This window comes from Plectropomus leopardus, chromosome 3 (genome assembly GCF_008729295.1).
Source record: "Plectropomus leopardus isolate mb chromosome 3, YSFRI_Pleo_2.0, whole genome shotgun sequence".
NCBI classification, from domain to species: Eukaryota; Metazoa; Chordata; class Actinopteri; order Perciformes; family Serranidae; genus Plectropomus; species Plectropomus leopardus.
Genome location: NC_056465.1, coordinates 3,826,580 through 3,853,794, shown reverse-complemented (window position 1 = coordinate 3,853,794; position 27,215 = coordinate 3,826,580). Strand labels below are relative to the sequence as shown.

Here is a 27,215-nt window from a genome sequence, read left to right as displayed (position 1 = left end):
AACTGCTGTGAAAACATATATTCCTAAATTTATTAAGAGAACAAATAAGCATGCAAGAGGTATTGTGTTTGAATGACAGCATCTATATCAATCACTTTAAATAACAAGGGCATATGACCACTGTCCGAAATGTACTTTTTGACTGATCGGCCAAAGTGGCTAGTAGATGAAAAAATCTACCGGCCAAGCATATTATTTTATCAGCCAAAATAATAAATTCCCTTGCGTTTCACATGGTGTGTAGATACATCCGTGGATGCGCTGGGACACATCATCAATGATGTATCCTGAGATCATCGGCTGTTTCGGGTCTCTCAACATCAGACACCCTCCCTCAGGCGACCCAGCCGGGGGTGATCAGTTACCCTGACTTGTGTCCCAGCAGCGTTGGCCCACTTCTCAGACCTTTTGATCCAGCTCCACCTAGAGGCTCTCTCTGCAGCCTCTGTGGTGGACCTGATGGCTCTCTTTTTTGCAGCTCCTGTGATGCCAAGCAGGCATGGGAGGGAGTGGGCAGCAAAGCTTCGACATCCCACCTCTATTGGCTCGCAGCAGGCTTTCCGACCTCTCCTCCAGCATTCCTCTGTGAGTTTGTGATACTTGATCTGCTTGCGTTCATTGGCCCCCTCCATGGGTCCTCCCAGGGGAGTGTTAGCTCCAATAAGAGGACTTGTTTAGAGGAAACTGACGTTAGCACCACGTCTGGTCTCAAGAAGGTTGGTGTTATATGCTCTGGGAACTTCAGTTGCCTGCCCAAGTCAACTCGCAGTTCCCAGTCTGATGCCGATGAGAGTAGGTTGGCTGCTGATATTTGCTGTGGTTGTGGCTTTTCTCCAGCTTTCACAAAAGGTATTGTCTTCTGGATGCGGATATGTTTGTTGTTGGCCACTGCAATGGAGATGGTCTCGGCCACTGTCTTTAGTACTTGGTCATGCCGCCAACGGTAGCGTCCTTCACTGAGGGCTGCTGGGCAGCTGCTCAGGATGTGCTCCAATGTGCCCCTTCCTGGACAGAGAGGAAGGAAGGAAGGTCACTCTTTCCCCAGACATGCAGGTTAGATGGACTGGGTAGCACATCGTTTACAGCTTGGATGATGAACTTTATCTGCTGTGGCTCTGCCTTCCAGATGTCATTCCAGGTCAGCTTTCTCTCCAGCGCTCCTTCCAACCTTGTTGAAGCCCCCTGCTGCCGCATGCTCACCATCCTGCTGGTCCTCAGATCCTCAACACATGCCCGCGCCTCTTCCAGGACAAGATAGCATCTGTCCTTGCCTTGGGCCAGGTCGCACCGGCCACCAAGCCCACCAGTGCCTTGTGTCTAAGCCGGGACTTCGCTAGTTCCAGCCCCTCTTGAGCTTTAAACTTCCTGCCCGTCCTCACCACAATGCCTGCTCATGCCACCCTGATGTCACTGGAGTCTCGGTATGCTAGTGCCTCTCTTGTGTGGGAAACCCCGAATCCCTCGATCAGGTTGCTGAAGGGAAGCTGGAGTTTGTTGCTCCTGCTGTACAGAGCACCACTTGTGAGACTGCGTGGAAGACCCAGCCATCTTCGGAGGTAGGAGCTGATCTTTCTCTCCAGGGTCTCTACAGTGGACACAGTCACCTCATAGACCAGCAACGGCCAGAGTACGCGAGGCAGGATGCCATGTTGGTATAACCACGCCTTGAGCCTGCCAGGTAGGCCAGACTTGTCTACTGCAGACAACCAGGCTTCAAGCTTCTTGATGGTAGCTTGGACTGATGCTGTGTTTCTGAGGCTGCAGTCTAAAACCTTCCCTAGGCTAGTGACTGGTTTCTCAGTAATGGATGGTATTGGCACATCGTCCATAGAGAAGCGAAACTTTTCCACAACTTTCTCTCTCTCTTCAGGACCATGGACCTGGATTTTGTTGGTTTAAAACTCATCCTCGCCCAGCAGATGAGGTTTTCCAGGCCCTGAAGGATCCACCTGCATCCCGGCACTCATGTGGTGGTAACCGTCAGGTTGTCCATCGACCCATATGCATTGGCTAGGTCCAGCCAAAGCACTGTCAGATCTCCATTCCCCTCACGTGCCTCCCTGATTAGCTGGGTGACCACCCTGGTGTGTTCCAGGCACCCTGGGACTCCAGGAATGCCGCCTTTCTGTACTGCGTTCTGTAATTCTCCTAGCAAGAATGCTAAAGAAAACCTTTCCCTCCACTCTGAGGAGGGAGATGGATCATAACTCCTCCAGCCTGGTTGAGTTCTCTTCCTTAGGTAACCAGACCTCCGGAGACGGGCGGAGTCTGTGATGAGCGGAGTCTGGTCTGTGATGACTCGCAGCAACTTCCAGAGGATTCTCAGGAGGTTTGGGCAGCGCTTGTAAACCTTATAGGGTACCTGACTATGACCTGGAGCAGTGCTGGCTCTGGCCGCTGTTACCACCTTCTGGACTTCCTTCCAAGTGGGATCTGAGGTGTTAAACTCCACTAGAGGGGCTGGCATGTCCAGGAGAGCTCTCTGTAATCCAAGCTCTTGCTCTCTGTGTGGGTCACTGAGGGTGTTGTACAGGAAGTTGTCTACTTCCTCCTGGGTGCACTCAAGCCGTCTGCTTCTTTTCTGCCAGCTGCTTTGTGAACCAAATGGGTTGGCTAAGAAGGAACTTCACTTCCTGGCTCTCTCCATCCTCCGTCTCCTGTGCCATTCAGATCTACGCAGGGTCTTGAGAGACTCCTGGATGGTTTGTCGGACCTCAGCGAGAGGTGACTTCTCCTCCTCAGTTGCTGCTTTGAACCTCTTTGCCAATATCCGCAGCTCTTTCTGCAGGTGGTGGATCTTATCTGCCGTATGGTTGTTGACCTGATGATTCTGGACTTCTCTGCTAGGCGTAGGAGTGCTGGGCTCTGTGGGTTGTCCCCGGGCCAGGCTCCTCCTGTGTCTCCCAGGTGTTGGTCCTGTGCGCTGTGCTGCAGTCTCCTTCACCAAGCATTTAATCTGGCCCTGATGGACTTTTAGGCCTCGGTCATTCTTGAAGACCTTACCACAGTTGCATGTGCTTGTACGGTCAATGCTCCGTTTTCAAAGGTCGTCACCGTTAGGTCCGTCCTGTTGGGACGGACCCCCCCCCCCCCCCCTTTCCTTCCAGTTATCACCAAACTTTCCTGGTCGTCACCCAGTCTGTTCCTGAGAGTCACTTGATGAGCCAGTTGAAAGGTGTGTAGATACATCTGTGGATGCGCTGGGACACATCATCAGTGATGTATCCTATACATTTGTAAGAAATTATATATTTTGAATGCAAACTTAGAAGAGGAAGCAAAATGATTTAAATTTATGGAACTCATTACCACAGCCTCAGCATGTATTGTGAAAGGTAAGAATGGAGGAAGTGGATCTAATGTGCTGCTCGTTGACAATGAGAGAGGCAAAAAGAGTTTGCCGTCTTGGTTCAAACTACAGAGGCCTCCTTGTTATTATTTTATTTATGCAGGTGTGAGTGTGTGTGTGACACAGACAGCAGAGGAGCAGCATAACAGTACGCTCCTAAATGACACCACAACAGCATAGAGACTCCCACATGTCTGTTTTGGTACAAACATTCCTGCACCAGTGTGACAGACAGACCTCCAAGATCTACTGTCCAAACAGAAAATCTCCTCTTATTTGGCGGGTGTTTATTTTAGACCCCGCACATGACGCATGCCAACAACTACTGTTTGCATGTGAGTGAAGGTATGAGATTAAGCAAACTATTGGCTATTTAGATCAGTACCTAATGATTGACAGTTGGCCTCAATTACTCACATTATCAAGGTTGGACCGCAATGTGACAGGAAGTTCATGTAGGCCCTGATGGGTGGAAAAGTAGAGTAAGAGGATTCCTTTTGAGACAAACAGAATAGAGATAAACATGACTTAAGCACTGCAGACTTCCTCGTCATGTATCACACCGATACCATGGAGTTATTTGTGTACATGTACACATAAGTTAAATGCTAAGGACATGTACATGTCCTTAGCAATTAACTTATCATATTTCATTTAAATTTAGAGACATTCTAGTGTACTGTGCAGGGTTTAGTGACATCTGGCAGATGCTGATTGCAACCAAGTGAAACGCATGCCAAGCCTGTAGGAGAATTACGACGGCCAACAGAAAAACACAAACAGCCCAATCTAAAGCCAGCATTTGGCAACATGACACTGTGGTAGAGGACCATATGTGGATATAAATGGCTCATTGTAAGGCAATGAAAACAACAATTCCTAGTTTTAGGTGATTGTAAACTTAAAAAAAACATAGTTATGAATACTGTAGTCCATTTCTGCCAATATATCCCAATGAATTCTACACAGTGAACCTTAAAGATTTTGTAAATAATTTTGTAAATGGAATAAACAGAAAGATTTCATTTTGAAGAAATGCTTCACAAATGGTTTCTTACCTGCTTCTGCATTTTCACCATCATCATCATCCTCATCTTCCTCTGTGGGGGCTGGATCCTCCATGCCCACCTGATCCATCACGATACACTCTGCCACACCTGTCTAAGATCAACAAAGGCAGATTACTGCAAGTTGGAATGGAGTGTTCTCCCTATTGTCTGTCACACTTATTTGTACTCATGAAACAGTTGTATGATTAGCTAAATTACATAAAATCATGGGAAGAACTCCAGCTGTCAGTGGCACATATTGCAAATTGTAAGTTACTGAAATAGACCTTTTCCACAGCAGACATTTTAACATGTCATAGCAGGAGAAATACAACTACACTGAGCTAGTTCCACTTTCCTAAAGACATCTACCCAAAGATTGAGTTGAGCACACATTAGTATAAAACTATATCCCTTCATATGGACATCTATTCTATCCAAAAGAAAGGCAGGATGGCAGGTTTAGGAACTGGTATTTTATTTTCTGTTTTCATCATCATCATCCTTTAAATGTTCGTTCATTTCACACCTCTGTAAATGAGAACAATCTGTGTTTTTAATTGTCATAAGTGCTCCTGAATGTATTCGAATGGCTTCTACTTTTTGGGGTTTTAAAGGCTGCTCTCAGAGTTAGCAGTGGAGACGAAAAAATAAATTGTAGGCATATGATTTGTCCAGTTGTTTACCTTTAGAGATTCTAGCTGCACCACCTGACATTTCTGAAGAAGTTCCACAAACAAGTAGATGAGCAAGGCCTGCATAACAGAGGATAGAAAACAGAGTTTTATTTCTTAAAATGGGTGAAGCAAGTTTATGCCATGTCATTCTTCATATAACCTTTGCTAAATCATGATCAGTTTGCTCTGGCAGATGTGTTAGTGTCCCCATCCTTTTAAAAATGTGGCATGTTTAATCTGAAAACATTGTGTTGTTGTTGTTGTTGTGCTTTGGTTTCCAGGCTGAACAACATGTTTCCTTAAAACTGTGTGAAACAATATGCAGCGGGCTCATACATTTTCTCTCATTTGATGGCTGTGTCAGTGGTGTTAACCAATCAGCAGCAATGTGTATATAAAGTAGCCTCTGATGGGTCTTTTATTACTGTACATAAACGTTTTGTTTGTGTTACACACTTGCTTTGGCAATGTAAACATATTGTATGTTTCCGGTGGCAATATGGTCCCTCTGAATTAAACTGAATTAAAGCCAGACATGTTAAAAGACAGTGTGGCTCTAAAACTGTGGTCCTACATCGCACAGTGAGAGTGTTTCAAGGATGTCACGGTTATCTCGGTCGTGAGGTAAAATTCAGACACTGTTAGAAATTACAGATGAGGGGCACGCAATAGCTCATTTGGTAGAGCGCCTCATATACAAAGGCTTTGTCCTTGCCACAGGGGCAGTGGGTTCGATTCCACCCTTCGTCCTTTGCTGCATGTCATCCCCTCTCTCTTTCCCTCTTTCACGCTATAGCTGTCCTGTCTTATAAAGTCCAAAAAAGCCCAAAATATATTCTTTTTTTAGAAAAAAGAAAGAAAGAAAGAAAGAAAGAAAGAAAGAAATTGGGGATGAGAATCTTACTGCGTGACTGCTGTAACGGCCTTTGCTCTGAGAGCTGCAGTCTCAAACACACAGGCTTCATATACAGTACATAGAGAAATGGCAGCATATATAAAAACAATCAATCCACATTTTTTAATACAAAACACAAGAAATATCAATATAAATCAGATTATGTTATAATTCTTGGCCATTCACTTATTCTGTTAAGAAATTAAAATCCTCATTTAAACCTGATTGGTGCAATGGTCCTTCAAACTCTGACGTAACTTTCTCTGACTGCCTAATCTCCAATTAACCCCCAGCCCCCCAAGAGGACAGAACATGTTGTAGGAACCTGACATCACAACAGAAACTGAATGTGAATCTCCATTAATCTGACTGCAATAGGAACATTTCAGTCGCTCCACCTTACCAAGCTTTTGTGTTGACCATTAACATAGTGTTGTTTTGTCGATGTGAAGTTTATCTCCTGGACATTTAAGCAGATAAATGACATTTTCTGTACTGCAGGTGATGGCTCCCTTTATAGAAAATCTTTACCCTTATCCTTACAGCGAGACCATTCCCTTGTTTAAGTGTGGCATGGAGATGCTGCTTTGGTTTGGGCAATAAATTGGCTCAAACCAACATTTTTATACAAAGAGTCAGAGTCAGGGTTATTTCCTCGCAGTATTAGCTTGGGATGTAGAAGTATAGCAGGGCTTTTCTTTGCTATCCTTTTTAAAAAGGTCAGATCATGATCTTGACAGGGCCACCTGAGCCTCCTCCAGACACTGAACACTGAGAGGTCCCCGTCTAGGAAATGATGTTTCATCTTGAAAGTTTCTCAGTGTGGGCTTTATTAGTAAAAGAGTTTGCCTAAATCTATAAAATTGGCTTTGCTGTGTGGCATATTTGTAGGGCTGACTGGGCAGCTGATCGATATGCTGTTGTCTGACCAAATTCTAATAGGTCGACAATCACTGGTGTTGCTTTGATAGGGCTGTATATCCACCACAGCGTCCAGCATTTCCTAGCTGAAAATGGCAGTTATTGTTGTACAGCAGTTATTCGGTCTTTGTTGTGTTTGTAATAAGCAGGAAGGTAGGGAGGCTGCGCACATCCAAAAATACTTTTACATGTGCTGGATGAAAAAAAATCAAACCAAGGCAAGAATCAGACAGGAGATCCACAAACAAAAAAATAAAACTTTTGTTTTGTAAATACTATATATATTTTTATGTATATACATTTCTTAGACAAAAGGCAGGTTTCCATGAAGCCTCAAATTTTGCATTTTGAAATTGTGGATATAAAATATGCCCAATGGAAACACGACATTTAAAAAAAAAAAAAATCCTAATAAGCGCAAAAAATGTTTTATGCTTGCATGAGGTGATATTTCAGGTGATTCAAAAAAGCCACATTGTGCAAAATGCAATGAAAATTCTTTTTTGGCTTTTATAGGTCACATGATGCTATGTGCTTTTCAGTAGGAACTGGCTCCCTCATGATGCAGCAGGAGCTACAAGAGGTGTTATTAAATCACATAACTCTTCAAAAGTTGAGTGCATCATTCGGAAGTTTTGAATCCACGATTCCTTGGTGAAATTGTGGACTATCAGCTCCCACAAATCGCTCATACATGGCCACTCCCACATATAAGGGACTTGCCTTTCCATTATCGCTCCATAACAAGCCTACGTCCCCTTGGATTGGAAATAATAATGGCTAGTGCGTTGGCTGCAACAGAAATAAACCTGCTAATATTTTGAACATCCAACACCATGCTTGTTGGAATGTTATCGAAAGAGGAGAAGTCATCACTGAATTGAAATGCAGTCATCTTGCAATTCCCCCCTAATGCCACCAAACTTGGGTACGATAATATACCACCCACTTCTCTGGCGATGATACATGACCTCCTCTCGCGATAACATTCCAATAACTATGGCGATCAATGTCCAAAACACTGGCAGATTTATTTGTATTGCAGCCACTTAACAAAGTCAATCTAATATCGCTGTAATTTCTTTGTCTTGTATAATAGTTAAGAAGATCTCGGTCTCTTCCTCCGTCCACGCATACCAAGCCATGTTTTTCCGAATGACATGTGACTTTGGTGTACTCTTTCTTCTTCTTTGGGTTTAATGGAGGTTGGCATCCATAAAGTCACATTACTGCCACCTGACGTTGCACATCATATTTGCTATAAAAGGAAAAAGTGTTTCCATTGTAGTTTTGCGAAATATGCCTTTTTCTCATTGTCTGAAATACCACTTAATGCAAGCATAAAAACTCTTTTGTGATAAATGGGAGTTTTTTCAAAATTCATATGTTTCCATATGCGTATTTTGTATTCGCAATTTCAATTTGTGCAATTTGTCACACGACCGTGACAACAACCACCCCTGAACCTCTCTCACTGTGTGACTTTGGACCACAGTTTTAGAGCCACAACCGAAAATATTGCTACGTTTCTGTCACAATGTTCATCTTTAGTCTAGGACAGCCCAAAATTGCACGGTGTAATAGAGGTCATCTATTACTCACCTGGACAAAGAAGCCAACAAGAAAGGAGACGAGGAAAGGCAACAGTCCAGCGTGGGATATCGTAACTGGAAGACCTGGAAACAGAAATGATGTAGAACTGTCTGTGAATTTGGTTCCCACCTAAGTCTATTTGAAGGCAGGTGTCAGCGTATCTACCTGCCTGTCTGTCACTGTTCTCCCCCACAGCTCTTCTGTCTGCTCTTGCTCACACTCACCATTAAATTTTATGGATAGTGCTGATTTCAATATGAGATTTAAGTGATTGAACAAGTATTAACTTGGAAGGGTTGCACCTTTGTGGAACTACATGAAGACCCTGCTGAAAACAAAGTAGTTAAATGTAATGTCCCATGTAATTTCCACCTCTACAAAAATCTCTCTGGTGTTAACTACACTTCATAAAGCGCCGTTAAATTTGCTCTGCCAATGACAGCCAAGAGATGGACAGAGCCTTAATTACCTTCCAAATGAATTGAGATTATAAAAAAGGAAGTCTTGTCGGAAGAACAGCTCACCAAAGTTTTACCGTCATATTAGTTGAGTAAAACATGCCTATATACATAGCTGCATAATTGCAATTACTTTAATAACGCCAAAACAAACACGATTGTTAAGATTATGTGAGAAATATGAATTGTCCTCTACAGTACATTTGCAGGATGTAGTGTGTGGTTTTGCACATCTTAGACTGAATTAGAAAGTATGATGTTCCTGTTATTTTGTCCTGTCTAGTAGTCTCTTCATGAAAAGGGAGCCTACAATGTGCAATCTCTAAATTTGTTGAAATGTGTTCCTCATAACCCACCAATCTACTCCTATCAGGTGTAAAAAGACTACATTTTTTTCACATCTGTAACTCATCATCGACCATTTGTTTTCAATCTTATTTGTAATCAAGTGTGTTCCATTAATCAAACTTGTCATCAGGTATGTTTTCTTGAAATCATGATTGACCAGTTTTCTCTGACCCAATGAGAAGTTGTGTCACAAATGCTAACAGAAAGTGCATTCTCCCAAATCCACTATAGTTTAAAGAATGTGTGTGGTGTTGGTGTTTTTGGACTCTCAGTTAAAGGTGCAATATACAACATTCAGAGTCTGGGTCAGGCTGCATACTAATGGCTCTCACCTCTGATGCCACAAGCAAACTGAAACAAACTGAAGCAGGCTGAGCAAAAATGGCTGCGATTAGCAGTAATATCTACCACCATTTCTGCCAACAGTGCTAACAGTGGCATTATAGAGAACCCCAGTAATGCGTTCTAAAACCTGGAAATTAGTTAGCATTTAAGCACCTCCGGTTCCCTTATCTCTCTGCAGCTGTGGCTCAGAGGTAGAGCGGGTTGTTCTCTAATCAGGAGGTCAGCGGTTTGATCCCTGGCTCCTACAGACAACATGTTGAAGTATCCTTGGGCTAGATACTGTACCCCGAATCGCTCTCCATGCCGCGTCATCGGAGTGTGAGTGCGTGTGAATGATTACTGAGCATTATAAGCAGGTAGCACCTTGTATGTAGCAATATAGTGTGAAAGCATTTTGAGTGGTCAATAAGACTAGAAAAGCGCTACACAAGTACAGTCTATTTACCATTCACTCCCTCTTCTGTGTTCAGTTTGTGTTTGGTCTGGGTAGATTATAAAACTGAATTGCCCCTCTGGTATAAATTAAGTTGTCTTAAATGGAATCACAGTCAATTGTTTTTTTCAATGTGTTTTTGGTTAGAAGCCTTAAATAAGCTCTATGGTTGACGCAAGCTGAAGAGATTTTCATGTTTTGTTCTGCGACATGAAATACATCAGTAAATACCCCGCTGTTAACTTTTTTTTGTGATTACCTTTTGGGGATTTTTCCTTTTATTGATAGGACAGCTGGAAAATAACAGGAAATGTGGGAGAGAAAGGGGTAATGACACGCAGCAAAGGGCCAAAGGTTAGAATCAAACCCGGGCCACTGCAAAGGCCTCGTCATATGGGGCGCACACTCTAGCAGGTGAGCTAGAGGCCGCCCCCCACTGTGAACTTTGAAGATTTTATGTGTCTTAAAAAAGATGGCTGCTAACAAGTGGCTAAATGAGACTACAGAGGGTCATCATATCGAGCTGCGCCGAACATGGCTTTATAAACTCATAACAGTGGTGACGCGACCATTGTGTGGTTCATTTAAAGCAACGTTAGCATTTTACTTCTGGCAAATGCATTTAGGCCTCAAAAATCCTAAAAGTGGTGTTCATTTGTGAAGATTATCTTGCTGAAAAAAACATGTAAGTATCATGAACATGTGTTTACCAGAGTTTATTTTCTGCAATGATCCAAAATCCAATGGAAAAATCTCACAGGCTTTTTAACGAGGGAACCAGGGCGATGCTAACTTCCTGTTCAAACAATAGAAAAATGCCATCCCTGGAGAACTGTATGTCAGTATTGCTCAGGCTCTATGAGATCCTTGTTTTCCCCTGAATTCAGAGTGATCTGATTTTATTTCTCTGAATTCTGTGTTGTGCCTTTGAAGCACATTTTGTCATCAGTAACTGTCTAATAATGTGGTGGATTATTACAATTTCAACAGTTTTCAACTTTGGCAGAGGATGGTTTGACCTTAGGGATGCAAGTGATGATGCAGAAACATCATACGCTGCTTCTGGACAGCCCCAAAAGCACAGGAGGACAGGATCTGAGGAGTTAGCTTGGCTAAAAGACTGCAGTGAAGCTAACAGTAGCCTTGGGCTGGGCGCTATATCAGTTTTAGCCATTAAAGCAAATTTGTGGTTTCGAACCATTTTTAAAATGAAAATCTAGATTTTCCATTTAACTTCCTTGCCCGCTCTTTTTGGGCTTCCATAGTTGATAGTGGGCTATGCCCTCCCCCATGCTTACGTCCTAGAGACACAAACACAACTACATGACTGCAAGCATGTTCCAAATGACAGTCTCATCAGTCATTTGGAGCTGGTTCGGTTTTGCTGCGTCAGATCTCGAACAAACCACAGTCCTCTGCAAAGATGGTGTTATGGCTGTAGCAACTAAAGGCAGCAGCCCAACCCATTTATTTCAACATCTCAAACAGAGGCGGCAGCCGAGTTGGAGGTATGTGTCTCACTCCAAGATGCACAAGACCGTGTCAGCCCACAAACACCTGATAAAAACCAACTGACATTAGTGGAATCATTTTCCCGTTGTGTCCCGTATGACAGGAAAGTGCAAAGCTGTTACTGATGCAGTTGTACTGCATATCAGTAAAGATACAGTGTCCATACATTCAGTGGAAAAGCCTGCAGGTTTATCCACAAGCTGAAATCTATCCACCCCAGGTATGTGCTACCAAGTCGCTCTGCCTCATCTGTACAGCTGCACACATGAAAAGATCACAGAGAGCTGGAGGGAATGTGGTTTTATTCTGCTACAGACCTGTGGTCTAACATTATTTGTTAACATGGAGTTAATGTTGATGGTTGTATTATTTCTGACTTGAAGCCCTTTACATTTTTCAGTTCAAAACTTGTTTTGAGTCATTGTGTCATTAGTAGGTTGTTTTAAAGAAATCTATTAAAATCATAAATTGAGTTTGGTGTGAAAAAATCAGAGATTTTATTTTTTGGCCACATCACCCAGCCCTACGTTAGCCGTTAAAAGCATAGTGGTTCACTGCTTTACTGATGTCCTGAATGTCATAAATTGCACCTTTAATGTTTCAGATTTTTGCATTTTAAGAAGATAGAGTTACTCACCTAAGATTCCAGTTCCCAAGATTGTTGCAATGGTCAAGAAGTCTAGGAAGATAAACAGATTTAAGTCAGATTAATCACATTATTCAGGAAAACACAAAATTCTAACCAACTTGATATCACAAATACAGTCAACAGGTAGTCTTCAGAACAGGTAATACAAGAGAGATTAATGTCACCAATTAAGTATCTGACCCAGTGTCTGTACTTCTGTTCCTGAGTTATGGTGTTGAATAATGGCCAAAAAACTTTAAATGTCACAGTGAAGTTGACCTTTAACCTTTTGCAAATAAAATATCATCACTTCACCATTTTAGTCTATTTGACATTTGTTTAAAATTTTGTCATAATTAGCATGAGTTTTTAAGTTATGGCCAAAAACATGTTTTGTGAGGTTACAGTGACCTTGACCTTTGACCATCAAATAATAATGACTTCATTATTGAGTCAAAGTGAGCGTTTGTGTCAAATTTAACAAAATTTCCTTAAGTCATTCTTGAGATATCATTCATGAGACAGATGCAAGGTAACAGTGACCTTGACCTTTGACCACCAAACTCTAATGAGATTATCGCTGAGTCCAAGTTTGTGCCAAATTTGAAGAAATTCCTCCAGGTGTTTTTGAGATTTTAGTTCATGACAACAGGACAGACAGACAGGCAACACAAAAACATAATGCTTTGCCATGGCTATCACCAGCATGGAGGCATTTAAATAAATAAATAAATAAAATAAAAGGGATCTTATTCACTGATATGACTGAAAAAATGCAGACTGAAAAGTGGAAGGTTCTATGTTTCCTTTCAGGAGTGACAAGTCATTATTTGTGTGTCTGCTGTGCGCAGCCAATTGAATCTTTCCCTATTGCTTGTGCAATATGATTGAAAGTTTGTCCTTTGTCAAAAGTAAGACTGAATGATTTGATTAGCACTTCTTTTAAATATTTGTTTTTTCAGTCCTTAAGTTATTAGTCAAGTCAAAGTGGTGTTGCAAGTCTAATGTCAGACTCTCTACCTGAGTACACGAGTCCAAGTCATGAATTTCTTTGATAAATATCAGTAAAATAAATAAATATGTGTTGTCGGGAGTGTGACACAGAGGTGTGGAGTCACCTCTGCAGCAACTATTAAGGTCTGTTTCAAAATGACCACAGATTTTGACTGACACCTTCAATTTCCAGGTCAGAGACAGTTTAGAAAAGCAGATCGAGGCAGGAGTGCAGTAACAAGTCTCCTGGTTGAAAAACCAAACCCTCATGACCCACAGCCAGCACAAACTCAAATAAGTTTAGTAGCAGCCATGATATCTCAGCTGAGCTTTCACTGTAGCCGGTCTCCCTGTACTGCTCCATCTGTTTTTTCAATTTACTCACAGTTGTAGAACAAAATGCTTTTCTCTAAACTGCACAGTGCACACATCATCTCCAAGATCATTCTTTCTCACTCAATTAACGTGTTCTTCCTCACTGATAATGCTCATGGATTCAAAGCCAACGTTACAGTAAATAACTCCAACCACCTACTCAACCTCGCACACCTCAAAACTATGCTCCTCCTGGGTCAGCCTCTAGCTCAGTGAGTAGAACCCCATGTAGGCTCAGTTCTAAGCAGTGGTCCAGGTTTGATTCCAGCTTGAGGCCCTTTGCTGCGTGTCATCCCCGTTCTCTCTCCCCCTTTCCTATCACTCTCTGACTGCACTATAATAAAAGCAAGAAAAGCCAAAAAAAATCTTTAAAAAAAAAAAAAAGCTCCTCCTCATAGGCTTCAGGGGTCTACGTATACTAACACATCAAAAGGCATGATAAAACAGGTTGTTACCATCTGCCACACACACTCTCAGTAGTCAAAATTATCACTAACTCAACTTGGATGATGTTATACAACCTGCTGGGGCTGCCCCTTAAAAGATTCGAATCATCAGTCAGAGACTCTCAGTCAATTGAAACTGCTTCAAGTCGAGAGAATAAGAATGTGTCCATGATCCGCTATCACTTAGAGGTCGTTGTATTGTACTATAGTGCACATTATATCTGTTGTAATTCTATGCCCATAAACGCGCCACACTCAAACTTTTTGGCTGGACCTGAGAGCGGCTGCGGACAGCGCAGCCCTCGCCAGTCACACAGGGATGCTGCAGTGGGAGGATGTGTTAATGATCAGAGAAAGCAGCTCCCCTCCACCGTGTGACTGTGTTTAACATTATAAGTTTATTGTTCTGTATTTTAACATATTTCAGGATTGCTAACTCTCACACTCCTGGCGTGACATGCTTTCACCGTCAGTCTCGTGCTTTCATGACACCAAAGCAAACCTCACGCCAGAACAATGGAACAACAAAAGTGTTGAACAATCATGTAATACAGTGAAGGACTGACTGCAGAATACAGCTAATTATTTAACAACCGAGCAGCATTTCATCATCACAGATCAAACAGCTGATCGGCCGACAGCGCAGCACAGTTAGAGACAGACAGACAAACAGAGCGGAGCTTCTCCTCACAGCACCAAAGTTTCTGAATGAACCAACAGACAAATACTCAGAGGTGGAAAGTTTAGACTTCTGAGGACTATTTTGTGTTACTGTCAGGTTTAGTCAGACTTTGGATGGAAGTATTTAGAGCACATCACTCTGTGTCTTATCCAGCAGCTCGCACTAAGCTCTCATTATTATTACCAGGGGCAGACGTAGTGATTTGGTGGCCTGGGGCCATAGGCACTTTGCCTTATTTTCAATCTTTCTCTTAATCTAATATGAAATATCCCTCAAATATGTCTTCAGTGTACTCAGTGATAGTAAATAAGTCCCTGAAGGAAAAAGGCTGGGAACCACTGTACAGGGTCCAGCCATATACTAAGTCTTAACCTAGTCTTGTTTTTTTCTCAGCTGAAGCACACTATTTGCTAGTCTGTTAAAGCCTTCCCTATAGATACACAGATAAACCAACATAGCAGCCCGTCGAGTTTAAGCTTTCTTTCACCTCCCCCTGTATTTCACAAGTAGGAAGTCATGTTTGTTCCCCTCAAAAATTTAACATCAACAATATTTGAACTGACAAAAGATATCAAAACAGTGGAAAACAAAACTGTACACACAGATTAAAATCTGTTCAAAAAAGTACTTTGGTCTAAATGTTATGTTATTCTTTTTTTTTTGATGGCTATATTTGGCTGCAGTCTTGGCTGCTCCCGGATCGTGTTGATGGCTGTGCTGATGCTGTGACCCTGCCTTTGGCCGTGCTCGTGCTGTGGCTGCACCTCCGGCTCGCCTTGATCGTGATCTTGGTTGTGCTGTTGTTGTGGTCCTTTCTGAGGCTGCGCCTGTGTCATGGGCCTTGGTTACACAGATGCCGTGATCCTGCCTGACGCGACCTTCTACTGCCATTATTATGAGTCATGCCTCCACTATTAATATACACATGGGACTCTTATCAACACCTATGATATTTGTACATAACAACACATGCTATTAAAGAGTTACTGTTATTGCTGTACTACTCTCCCCCCTTCTCTTCCCCTCTCTCTTTCGCTTTTCTCTTTGTCATTATTGTAATATAATTGTTATTTATGACATCTATTGTGCAGGGTTAATAAACTCAGTAGAGTCAGCAGCATTCATTGTTTCCCCTTTATAACAAAGACTATGGCAGGCCGCCATAGTCTAATTTGTCCTGCCTTAGTCTCAGTGGAGCTGAACTATTAATTAAGAGCCGTATTAAAACACAGTTGAGTTATTTCTAGCGCAGTAGAGGCAGAAATGCGCAGCAGAGCGTCAGGAGCATTAAAAGTTTATTCTGCTGGGCCTAAAACTCTCTTTTATCTAAAAAATCTGCAAATACCTCCTCTCATTTATCAATGTGATCAGCTGTGAACATATCAACAGATCAATTATCCACCTCACAAGTGACATTCAGCTGCAAAGGAGATAAAACTCCACCTGCTGCGCTGCATTCACACAAAAACGTCAAATATTACAGTAAATCTTTTTTTTTCTGATGGCTGACTTTGATGCACTGGCTGTCATGCTTACTCTAGATATTTCCAACATGTTCACTCCTACACACTGTAGGGCAGCTGTGACACCCTTTACTGTAATGACAAGAGACGCCATCAAGCAGCCCTGCTGTCACCACATGCTGATGGCTGTATTGATGAGGCAGGTCACTTTTCTGTCACATTCAAATCCATCACTTGCTCTCTCTGGACCTCCCATCATCACTAGAAATAAGCTGTCATTTTGGATGAGCCCAATCGTTTTTCATGATTCTCTTATCAGTTCTCTTCTAAGCTCCCCTACCACCCTCTGAAGATGACTGAGGGACATATGGCGCCAGTAATTAGACATCTCATCATAATCTTTTTCGTATTGTCTGTATTCTCACAGCTGCCGAGGCATGTGATGTAATGACTCAATAACTTGTGTTACAGACAGACAGATGGATGGAAACATGGACAAAGTGACCTTAATGGACATTTAATAGCATTTTGATTTTGACGCCCCAGCTCTTTGTTCATTGTCTTCACACATGCTACAGTGTGGCACTTCTACTCACAAGCCAAAGTTCAACTGCACAACAGCCTTCAGAACATTGCTTATAAGTCAAAAAGTGCCTAAAAACCAACAACCTTTTAGCTTTTTTTCCTCTTTGTCTCACAACATAGAATGTCTTATTTTTGCTGCCACAGGGATGTAACGCTTCACTGATCTGGATCAATGTATCGATTCAATGATCAACAATGCAATTTGATCAATGCAAAGCCTACGCATCAATCCATATCATCATCTTTAGGATACACTTTATATTTTGAAATTCTGGGCCACTGTCAAACAGAGGCAGACAGATGCGGCCAAGGCAAGGTTTCAAAGGATTAAATGTTTTTGAAAGGCTCCAAAAAGCTGCATAAGAAAATTGATGTCAATCCAGGTTTCAAAAGGTTAAATGACCCTGCTGTTAATCCATGTTTCATGGCTGTTGGGGAGAAGTTTGCTTTAAGGACTGACAGATAGCCCTGATGTTTTAGGAAAAAGATCATGATGTGGGTTAAATTGAAAATATTTCTTCCAGGAAGGACTTTCTGGCAGTCCTGGGGAATATAAGGGACAAACATGATCAAGGAGAATAAGCAGAGTGGCATTTTCCCCATTGTCTGACATTTTACAGACAAAGTGATTAATGGATTAATCGTCAAAATATTCAACAGAGTTATCAACAATGCAAATAACCCGTAGCTGCAGCCCAAGGGCAAATTGCACAAAGCATGGAAAGAATTAATGGACACCCAGAGATACATCCAGCGTCGATTACTGCTACCGAAAGGGCCCACATTAGATTCATTTCACACATAGTGATTTGGACATTAGCTCAACATTGTATGAGAACTTTGCATTTGACATTATCTTGAGATGTTGCTAAACCACAACACCATTCCTCCCAACCAGCCATCAGTCACAATCAAACACATTTAACAATACTTTATCTTACTGCTTGTTGGTATGAATGAGTCAAAATGCAAGTGCAGACCTTCACCACAGGTGGAAATGTTTTTTAAATAACTCAATTAGCTTTAATCCAGTACTACTACCATTGCCAAACTCAACATTTGGCCTCTGGCCGTGCGATGTACAAAATGACAGGGCAGGGCTTTTGCAGTGCTCCAGACCATGACTACTGAGTCGCATTTTGCAATCATATAGCACAATTATGAATTACAAATACTACATGAACTGGAGAGCTGTTAGTTTTTTTCCAGCTTGCAGTGGATGAATCCTCAAACGGCCATTACAGTTCCACTATCTGCTAATGCTAACATCCAATTATTGACAGGAAGCTTCAAGTCCACAGCAAAAACATCAACACTTCCAGCCCCAAATGACCTACGTCCTTCAAAATAAAAGCACCATGGGTTCCCCTTTCATTTATTAATTTACTGTAAGTGCACTTTATTTAACGTGATACTATATTAAACATTTTTAACAGCATTTTCTTAAATGTTATTATAACAGTAGTTTATGTAACTGTATTTTATGGCAGTAGCTACTTGATTTGTAACTTTAATTGCAAATGAAGTTTGTTTTTTTGTTACAGTGTGCCAAAAAAATGGCACAGCAAAGGCTAATTTGTCATGAAAAAGTCATTTAAAAAATCATAGTACAGTAGGTAATGAGAAAAGTAATAAAGCTATGGTGTGTTAACTTTTCATGTGCTGCCCTGAATCATATGCTAGCTCCCACAATGCTTATCAGTCATCGACATTTTAAGAATTCCTGATCTTTCATTTCAAAATGTTGTAAAATAGTCAGTATAGCTGTTAAGTTTCTAAAATGAACCCTGGAGGGCTGGGTGGCAGAAGGTGTTGATTGTTGATGGTCCCCCTACATGTTCAATTGGTGATTACAGTCCTGTTATATTATGAAATTAGAACATTTTAGACTTTTTCAAGCCATCAGGTCAGTAACATTACCCAACTAAACTTAGACAATTACACATAAGCTTGTTTGAGAACATTAAAGCAGTTTAAACATAAACTGGCTTCTTAGCAAACCTTCAGAGGTTAAACTGAAGCCTCACTGAAAAGTAAACTTTCACAAACAGTTGACATGAGACATAATGGCCAAAGTAATTTTAAATGTAGAAAAAAAAACAGTTAAAATTTTAGATAAATAAGAACCTCAAGGTTTATTAATGCCGAATTAAATGGAGAGCTAAACTAAAACTAGTCATGGAATTTCATGTTTTGTTAGGTGGGGAAACATTATGTATCCTTACTGCAGCATGAGCTACAATTATTTATTTATTTCACACTATTTCTCCATGTTTGTCCTCGCGAGCGTTGTATCCCGGTCCTCCCCCGCCCCCTCCGGTACACGTTAAATGGATGTTCGGCTCCTCAAGAATGTGATAAGGACACATTTATTGTGTTGCAAGAAACGTAACGTCGGTGAATCTAGTGAGGCAGACACATTTTGCGGTGTTTAGTGAGCGGGCTCGTGCAGCCTGTCACGGTGTTTGGCCGTGAACGTCGTGTTGTGTGTCGGTACTCACAGCACTGCAGGTAAATAAAGCGCAACTTCCACTGTCTGTCCTGGTTTTTCCGCGTGATTTTGATGGACAGAGAGCTGAAACTGGTGTCGGGGACGGGACAGGGGCTTGTTGGGATTCTTATCTCCTCTGCATCGGTCGCCATCATTTTCATTACCCTATCGCTCCCCCCCTTCACCTCCTCTCTCTCTGTCCTCCTCTCCCGCCCCTCTGTAGCAACGCGTGAACGCGCACGGTCCTCCGGTTGCTGCACGCGCCCGATGATGCTCTCTGAGGATGAGCACCGGACAGCTTCAGCACGGTATCATCACAACTTGAGTTTAGCGCACAGAGCAGTCTTTCGGGTAACATGTAGCATCCACAGCTGCAAGTTCGGCAGAAAACTTCTCTGTCCAAAAGCCAGACACACGTCAGTTTGATAAAGCAAAATATGTATAGCTTTACCTAATTGTTGACAGACACAAGTACACGAATTTAGTCCTTTTTATTTAACCCTTTGAAACCGTCAAAACATATGGGTGGAAGGCAATGAGTAACAAAAGAAGTAACCCCAAAAGGAGCAAGAAATTAGTTACAAAAAAAAGAAAATTAGCTGAAAATTAGTTTAAAAAAGTAAAAAGGCAGAAAAACAAGTAAGGAAAACAAAACTTGGAAAAGTGCTCAAAATTATAATAGTTCTGTAACATCATCTTTAACATGACATTATGGTGATTATAAATACATTTTTCAAACACATTTTCACTAGTTTTTTTGAAAATAATCTAAAAAAAAATAATAATCTATTTCTCTTTCAAAAACATAGCAAACAGGTAATGAGCAATGAAAGACGAAATAACCCTCAAATTAGTAAAAAAAAAAAAAAAAGAGAGAGAGAGAGAGAAAAGAAAATTACCTTAAAATTTGAATAATAAGAAAGAACAAAGAAAAAAATAAGGCAAACAAGACTTTTAAAAAGTGCTTAAATATTATAATAAAAAAGTAAAAAAATAAATATGAGATTATGGTAAAATTATGGTATGGTAAAAAAAAATTCCCCAAACATTTTCCCCTAGTTGCTTGAAAAATAATTTTCAAAATATATTAAAATATATTTTTCTTTCAAAAACATAGAAAGAAGGTAATGAGCAACAAAAGATATAACTCCCCAATTAGCAATAAATTAGTAAAAAAAAAAAAAAAAACAAGATATTTTCCTGTTGAATATACATTTTATTTTGTTAAAATTACTGCTTCATGTTATTTGTTGTGAACTAGGCTAGGCTACATGTTGCAAGCAATGAACATCTGATTTAGCCTACCGTAGTCACTGAAATCCCACTGTTGATGTTAGCTTGCTCGGTCATTACATTTTCTGTATTTCTGTATTTGTTATCAAATCAGGGACTAGGCTATATTTTAACATTTTTCTGTGTGACTATACTGTACTGTCAAGCCTCTTGGTTGCATTGCAAAAATGATGACTTGCAACATTTGTTTTAAAACCTGCAGCAATACATTTGCACATGTCAGGCATATGCGAACTCATAGTTGTGTGCCTAAATGCATCATTTAACTGTGGTGTCCCTGACTGCACAAGGGCTTTTTTCTACATTTGCAGCCTTCCGTTCTCACACGTATCGCCATAAATATGGAATAAATTCAACTAAAATTGATAGTGCAGGTGATTTACCTTGTCATGTTGACTCATGTAGCACAAAGTGTGAGGATATGCGGAGTCTTCTTTCACATCTGAAAAGTCATATAACCGAAGGCAAGACAGTTTCATGCCCTTTTAGACTATGTGACAAAAAATTTACAGTGAAGTCTACATTCACTTCGCATGTGTCAAGAAAACATAAAGACTGCTCTAAGGACAGTCTAGTCGCGCCCAGTTGAAAATCCAAAAAGGCAGGTTGTATACAGATTGTTGGGATCCTGTTTACTGTAACATGATTGATTGTTCTTCATAGAATGCAGTTTAAAATAATTTTATTATTTGAAATTTCCTGGCGTTTGGATGCAGTTACTTTACTGTATGTAATTTTATACAGTGTGGCCTCCTCGTTACTTAAATTGTTCAGTGACTGAAAATGTTTGGCATTAATAAATGTTGTAAGGCCATCTCTTGTCTGAGGCATTTCTATACAGCAATGTTACTGTAAAAATTCCATAGTAGTACAGTACTTATGTGCATTTACAGTAAAAACTGTTTTATGGTAATCTCCCATAAACAGTTTACAGTAGGAACTGTAAAATAATGGTAACAAATTCCCTGTTAAATTACGGTAAACTACTGGCAGCTACAGTTGCCAGCATGATACTGTTATTCTACAGTGTACCTACTGTAATATGCAACAACAGTTTATTACCGTAAAAAATATTACAGTATCATACTGTCAAGTAAATATATTCTCTACAGTACACTACTGTAATATCTTTTACGGTAATAGACTGTTGTTGTAGATTACAGTAGGTACACTGTAGAATAAACAGTATCATGCTGGCAACTGTAGCTGCCAGTATTTTACTGTAAATTAACGGGGAAATAATTTACAGTGTAATCTAAAAAAAAAATAATAATCTATTTCTCTTTCAAAAACATAGCAAACAGGTAATGAGCAATGAAAGACGAAATAACCCTCAAATTAGTAAAAAAAAAAAAAAGAGAGAGAGAGAGAGAGAAAAGAAAATTACCTTAAAATTTGTAAAACAAGAATAAGAAAGAACAAAGAAAAAAATAAGGCAAACAAGACTTTTAAAAAAGTGCTTAAATATTATAATAAAAAAGTAAAAAAAATAAATATGAGATTATGGTAAAATTATGGTATGGTAAAAAAAAAATTCCCCAAACATTTTCCCCTAGTTGCTTGAAAAATAATTTTCAAAATATATTAAAATATATTTTTCTTTCAAAAACATAGAAAGAAGGTAATGAGCAACAAAAGATATAACTCCCCAATTAGCAATAAATTAGTAAAAAAAAAAAAAAAAAGAAAGAAAAAAAGAAAAGAAATTACCTGAAAATTAGTAATAAAAATAAATAAAAGAACAAAAACAAACAAAAAATAATAATGATGATGATAATAATAATAAAAAGGAAAAACAACAAGCAAAGTCATCAAAAAATGCCTAAAAATATGTTACTTATGTAACATAACTTAAAATATGAAATTATGGTAATTTATATTATTATTATCATCATCATTATTATTATTATTATTATTGAAAATCATTTTCCAAATCTACTCATTTCTTTTTCTTCCAAAAAACATTGGAAGAAGGCAATGAGCAGTGAAAGAAGCAATGATTCAAAAGTGTTGAATCATTGCTGGTCTGCTCTATTCACTGAGCCATGGTGGCTCAGTGAATAGAGCAGAGCCCCATGTATGAAGGCAGCATCCTTGCTGCAGCAGCCGTGGGTTTGATTCCAGCTCATGGCTGTTTTTCTCCCCCTTTCTCCCCCTTTTTATGCTAGAAAACTTCTGTACTCTCTAATAATGGCAAAAAAGCAACAGAGAAATCTAAAAAAAAATAATAATAATAATAATTTTGTAAAATGATTTTCATGTACAGTTATAAATGTAGTTTTTTCTATAGCTTTTCTCTTTATTCCCCATATATTTTCCCTACCTTTTAAAAATACTATTCTAGATCTACTAATTTCTTGCAAGTTGTAGAACATTTCTTATCAAGTTGCTCATTACCTGTTTTCACACGTCTTTGAAAGGAATCCCACCAATTTGCTCGGGATTCAAAGGCTTAAATACATGTTTAAGTATTGTCAAGAAACTACAACATGGGGGCTTATTAGAGACAGATTTGTATTTATTTATTTTTTCATTCATTCATTCATTTTCAAGGGGCTGACACATATAGACAGACAGCCTTTCACACTCATAGTCACACCTAAGGGCAATTTAGAGTCACCAATCAACCTGAGCTGCATGTCTTTGGAATGTGGGAGGAAGCCGGAGACCATTTATTTATTTTTTGCCAAAATTACATTTCTTATGTGTTCGATTGTCCAATGGTTTGGTATATAAGTGACTAATCGGAACGGCAGTTTCTTTAACTGGTCCAGTATGAATCCAGTATGCTGCAGCTGACAGTCATGAAAGATGCCTGAATGTTAGCACTTTGGGTATTTGTGCACTTGTGTGACTTTAAATCCACTAAAAGTGTTTGTTTTTGCTACTGACAGGCATAGACTGTTATTCTTAGAGTGCTGTATTCAGAGATAGACCTTTTTGTCAAAGAGTAACATCCTTTTTGTTTAACCAGAAACAGCCAAAATTGCTGTTGCCAAACCCACTAAACTCCCTCTAAATAAACAGAAATTTAACCATTATAAAACACAATTTAGTCAAAGTTGACGGAAATAAAACAATACTTACAAAAAGCCATCTTGGTTTTGACCTCCCACTGTTCCACCACTCACCAGCTGTGATTGGTTGAAATAAACCCTCAATTATCCCAATTAAATGTGAAAATATGCTGGCTTGAACACACTAAAATTATAGTTTATTTAAATGGAGTCTGGTTGGTTTGGCAATAGCATTTTTCTGGTTAAAAAAACAAACAAACTGGGTGTATATAGGCCTCCCTCCCTCTCTCTCTCTCTAAGTATTTTTCCTATTTTACACAATTAATGAAAATACTACATTCACTGAGAAGAATTGTGTTTTATCTCTCCATCTGCTGGTGGGCCTTCATGATAAGAGTATAAATAATATGATGTTAATTCCACTCCAGAAAAGACTTGATGATTATGAAAATTAGCTGGAGAAATGGTGGATATATCGATATATTGCTTGGTGTCAGTTATTAGCCAAATGAGTTTATATATCAGCATATCGGATATCTTCAAAAAATACAATATCTGCATTCCTCGTAATATTATCGATTAAAATGAGATTTTATTGATTGTGGGAGGAAATTCACAGGCTACCCAGCAGTGTATTAATTGATGACAAGGTGTTATCACCTGTGTCTGTTAACTCCGGCTTTCTGCTTCAGGCTACATGAGTTTCCACTTAAAACGAGTCACATGGCGCATTCAGCGCTTCATTTGAGATTTCAAAAGGATCGATCACGTGCTGCCTACTTCCGCCTTTAAAGAATATTGAAAAGTATTACTGTAAAAGCCTACATTGTTGCTTCAATTAAGGCAAAAGAGGAACAAGGGCAGAATATTACTAAACGTGTGAATGCACAACTTAATATGACCATTTTAATGCCATCTGTGATTTGATAGAAGCTTCTTGCAGTGTCATTGTTTACAAGAACACTACAGATGCATTCAGCAGTTCACTGAGAGCAACAACCACAATATGAATAAAATTCCAAAAAAATATTCTGGCTAGGATTTTCTGCATCACTGATAAACTGTAGGCTCCTGTGTAAAGAAAAAAACATGACATGATACAAACAGTAAGCTCTGCTGTAACTGTACATCTTCATCTGGAGGTATTCTCATGTCATTATGGCTCATTAAGTTGAGGAACATGTATTTATAACGTTTTCTCGCGGCTGAGAATCTGTATGCTCATATAATGACACTGATTATAGTGTGATGGTATTCAAAGAAGCTGTGAAAGGAGCTTTTCAGCTGATTTCAAGCTGAAACTCAAGAGAGAGAGCCCTTTGGACAGAAACTCTGGTTTTAGACTCACCATATCTGGCTTTGTGGTCCAGCCCTCAGGAGCCAGGACACAGCTAACACTGTAGCTGTGCAGTCAGGCATCAGTTGGTTTATTGCAGTACACATTGAGGAGGTCCGGCACCAATCACTGATGCTGTTGGTTGTTTGTCTAAACAAAGATTGCAAGATATAAAAATTACATTTAACTAAATCTAATGCAAATAAATCACTTTATCTAACGTAAACATTTAGCTGCTCACTAACAAGAATTGACACAATGCAAAATCATTCCAACTTTATATAATAATAATAAACTTTATTTGTATAGTACTTATCTAAACAAAGTGCTTCACAAAGTGCATAAAAATATACAAATACAATAAATAAAACTAAGTCCTCACATAAAACTAGGTCACCTCTGTGGTAGAAAGACACACATACTGGTGCAAAATGACCAGAGAAAAAAGACAGCTTTGCTCAAGAGGTAGAAAACCTACAACTACCAGAAGGCAGCGCACCACAGCAGATCAATAAACACCCCCACTGCTGGATGTCATCACACATGGACTTCATCAGACAGTATCTCCAAATAGATTTTTTACACAATACTTTGAAAACCTTTTACTTTGTTACTTGTTCCTTTCTTTCTTCCTTTCTTTGTGTCCATTCTTATTTTACTTAAGATTTCTAATGATTTTTGTATGAGTATTTAGTTCTTTGTAGGATGTAATTTAGCTCTCAATGTAATTGATATTATCAGCACTCATATACTCTAGTGTTCCCCTTTTATAGAATGGATATAGAAAAATGTAGATACCTCATTGGATGCTCTACGCTTGCCGCAATGTGTCTGCACAGGGGCCATATTAAGGAGGTCAAAAATACAATAAATACGTGTGTATTGACAGATGCAGATGCCATCACAAATTGACTGTCTTTTTCAGTGTGACCAGCTTTCTGTGTATTGCTGTGGGATGAAAGTTGTATGAAAATGCAAATGCTCAAGTAAAGTGCCAATACCCCAAAACTGTACTAATGTACTGGATGTGAATAAACGCACTTTGTTTCACTCCATCGCTGGATGTTGCTTAAGTCAGAGCTGTATGTACTCGTGTCGTGGCTGTTCAAGAGATTTCTCTTTTGTCATAGAGCTGATTAGATTGTCTCCGGTCACTAAAATTAATTCAGACAAGTAACCACTATCATGTTCACTTTCCAATGTTTATAACAAAACAAATTTCATCACAATTGGTTTATTATTAAACGAGTTACAGTTGAGTTTGTGGTGAAATCTGCATCTCTCAGTAATACACATAGCTTTTCTTTACTAGTGGATCTTGACCTTCTCGATATGACGCTGGTGCAGACGGATTGCAGCGTGCTTGGAGCAGCAGCCAATGAGGTATCTACGGTTCCATATCGACGTTTCATACCAGACATATTTTGTACATTTCATTGTTGGATAAATTTGTTGGAAAATAGCAGCTGGTGATCTTGTTTGATGGTTTAACAGTAAGCTAAAACATGTTTCTGAAGTGAGAGGTGGGCAACACAATAAAGAACTATATTTGATCGGCGCTGCTTAATTTTACTCTTTTGTATTTGGCCTGTTTTCACTGTGCAATAAGCAGTATGGCGCACACAACCTCTCACTATTACAGCTAAACAGGGTGTTAAAATATGTTTCGTAAACATTTTAGGAGAGAAATAGTCAGTGCAGTAACATTGTTTGACATGTTTGACAGTCATAGAGAGGGGCGATAAAGCCTCTCCATCAGCTGTTTACTCTTCGGCCTTCGGGAAATATGAAAAAGCAGAAGTGACGGGTGTAGTTCCTAATACATCCATGGTGGTTCGAGCAACAGCCGGAATGCCAACTAAACACTGTCAAAAAAAGCCAAATAACGGAACTGAGTGCTGTTACCGTGGAAGCGGGGTATCTTGGCACTGGTAGATAGAGGGAAATTTACCACAGTTCATCTATGCGCATTTTTTGATGAGAAGCTGGTTAAAAATCGATTCTCGTATCCATTTAAAATGACAAAATTAAAACAAAGATCAAGGTAACTCACATTATTTCAGTCCAACATTGTGGCCAGGAAGCCTAGGCTGCTGCTGCAGGTGGCGAAGGAGCATTCACACTTGAAATCAGTGCTGCAATCAAACCAGGCTCCTCCCCCTCCCTGCTCCTCCTCCAGGCCTACTATTGGCTCCTCCTCCTGTTCGTTGTAGCTGAACCACGCCTTGCCTGGACAGCAGAGGAGAGCAGGCGCCTGCAGCAGGAGGTGGTGACAAAAAGGTGCGATCAAGTCGGACAGACTCTGAGGGTGCGTTCCAAATCGCAT

At 39.9% G+C, this 27,215-nt stretch overlaps 1 pseudogene; it reads right to left on the bottom strand.

The window, feature by feature from the left end:
• Positions 1-320: 320 nt before the first annotated feature.
• Positions 321-27,215, bottom strand: LOC121962746 (annotated as a pseudogene).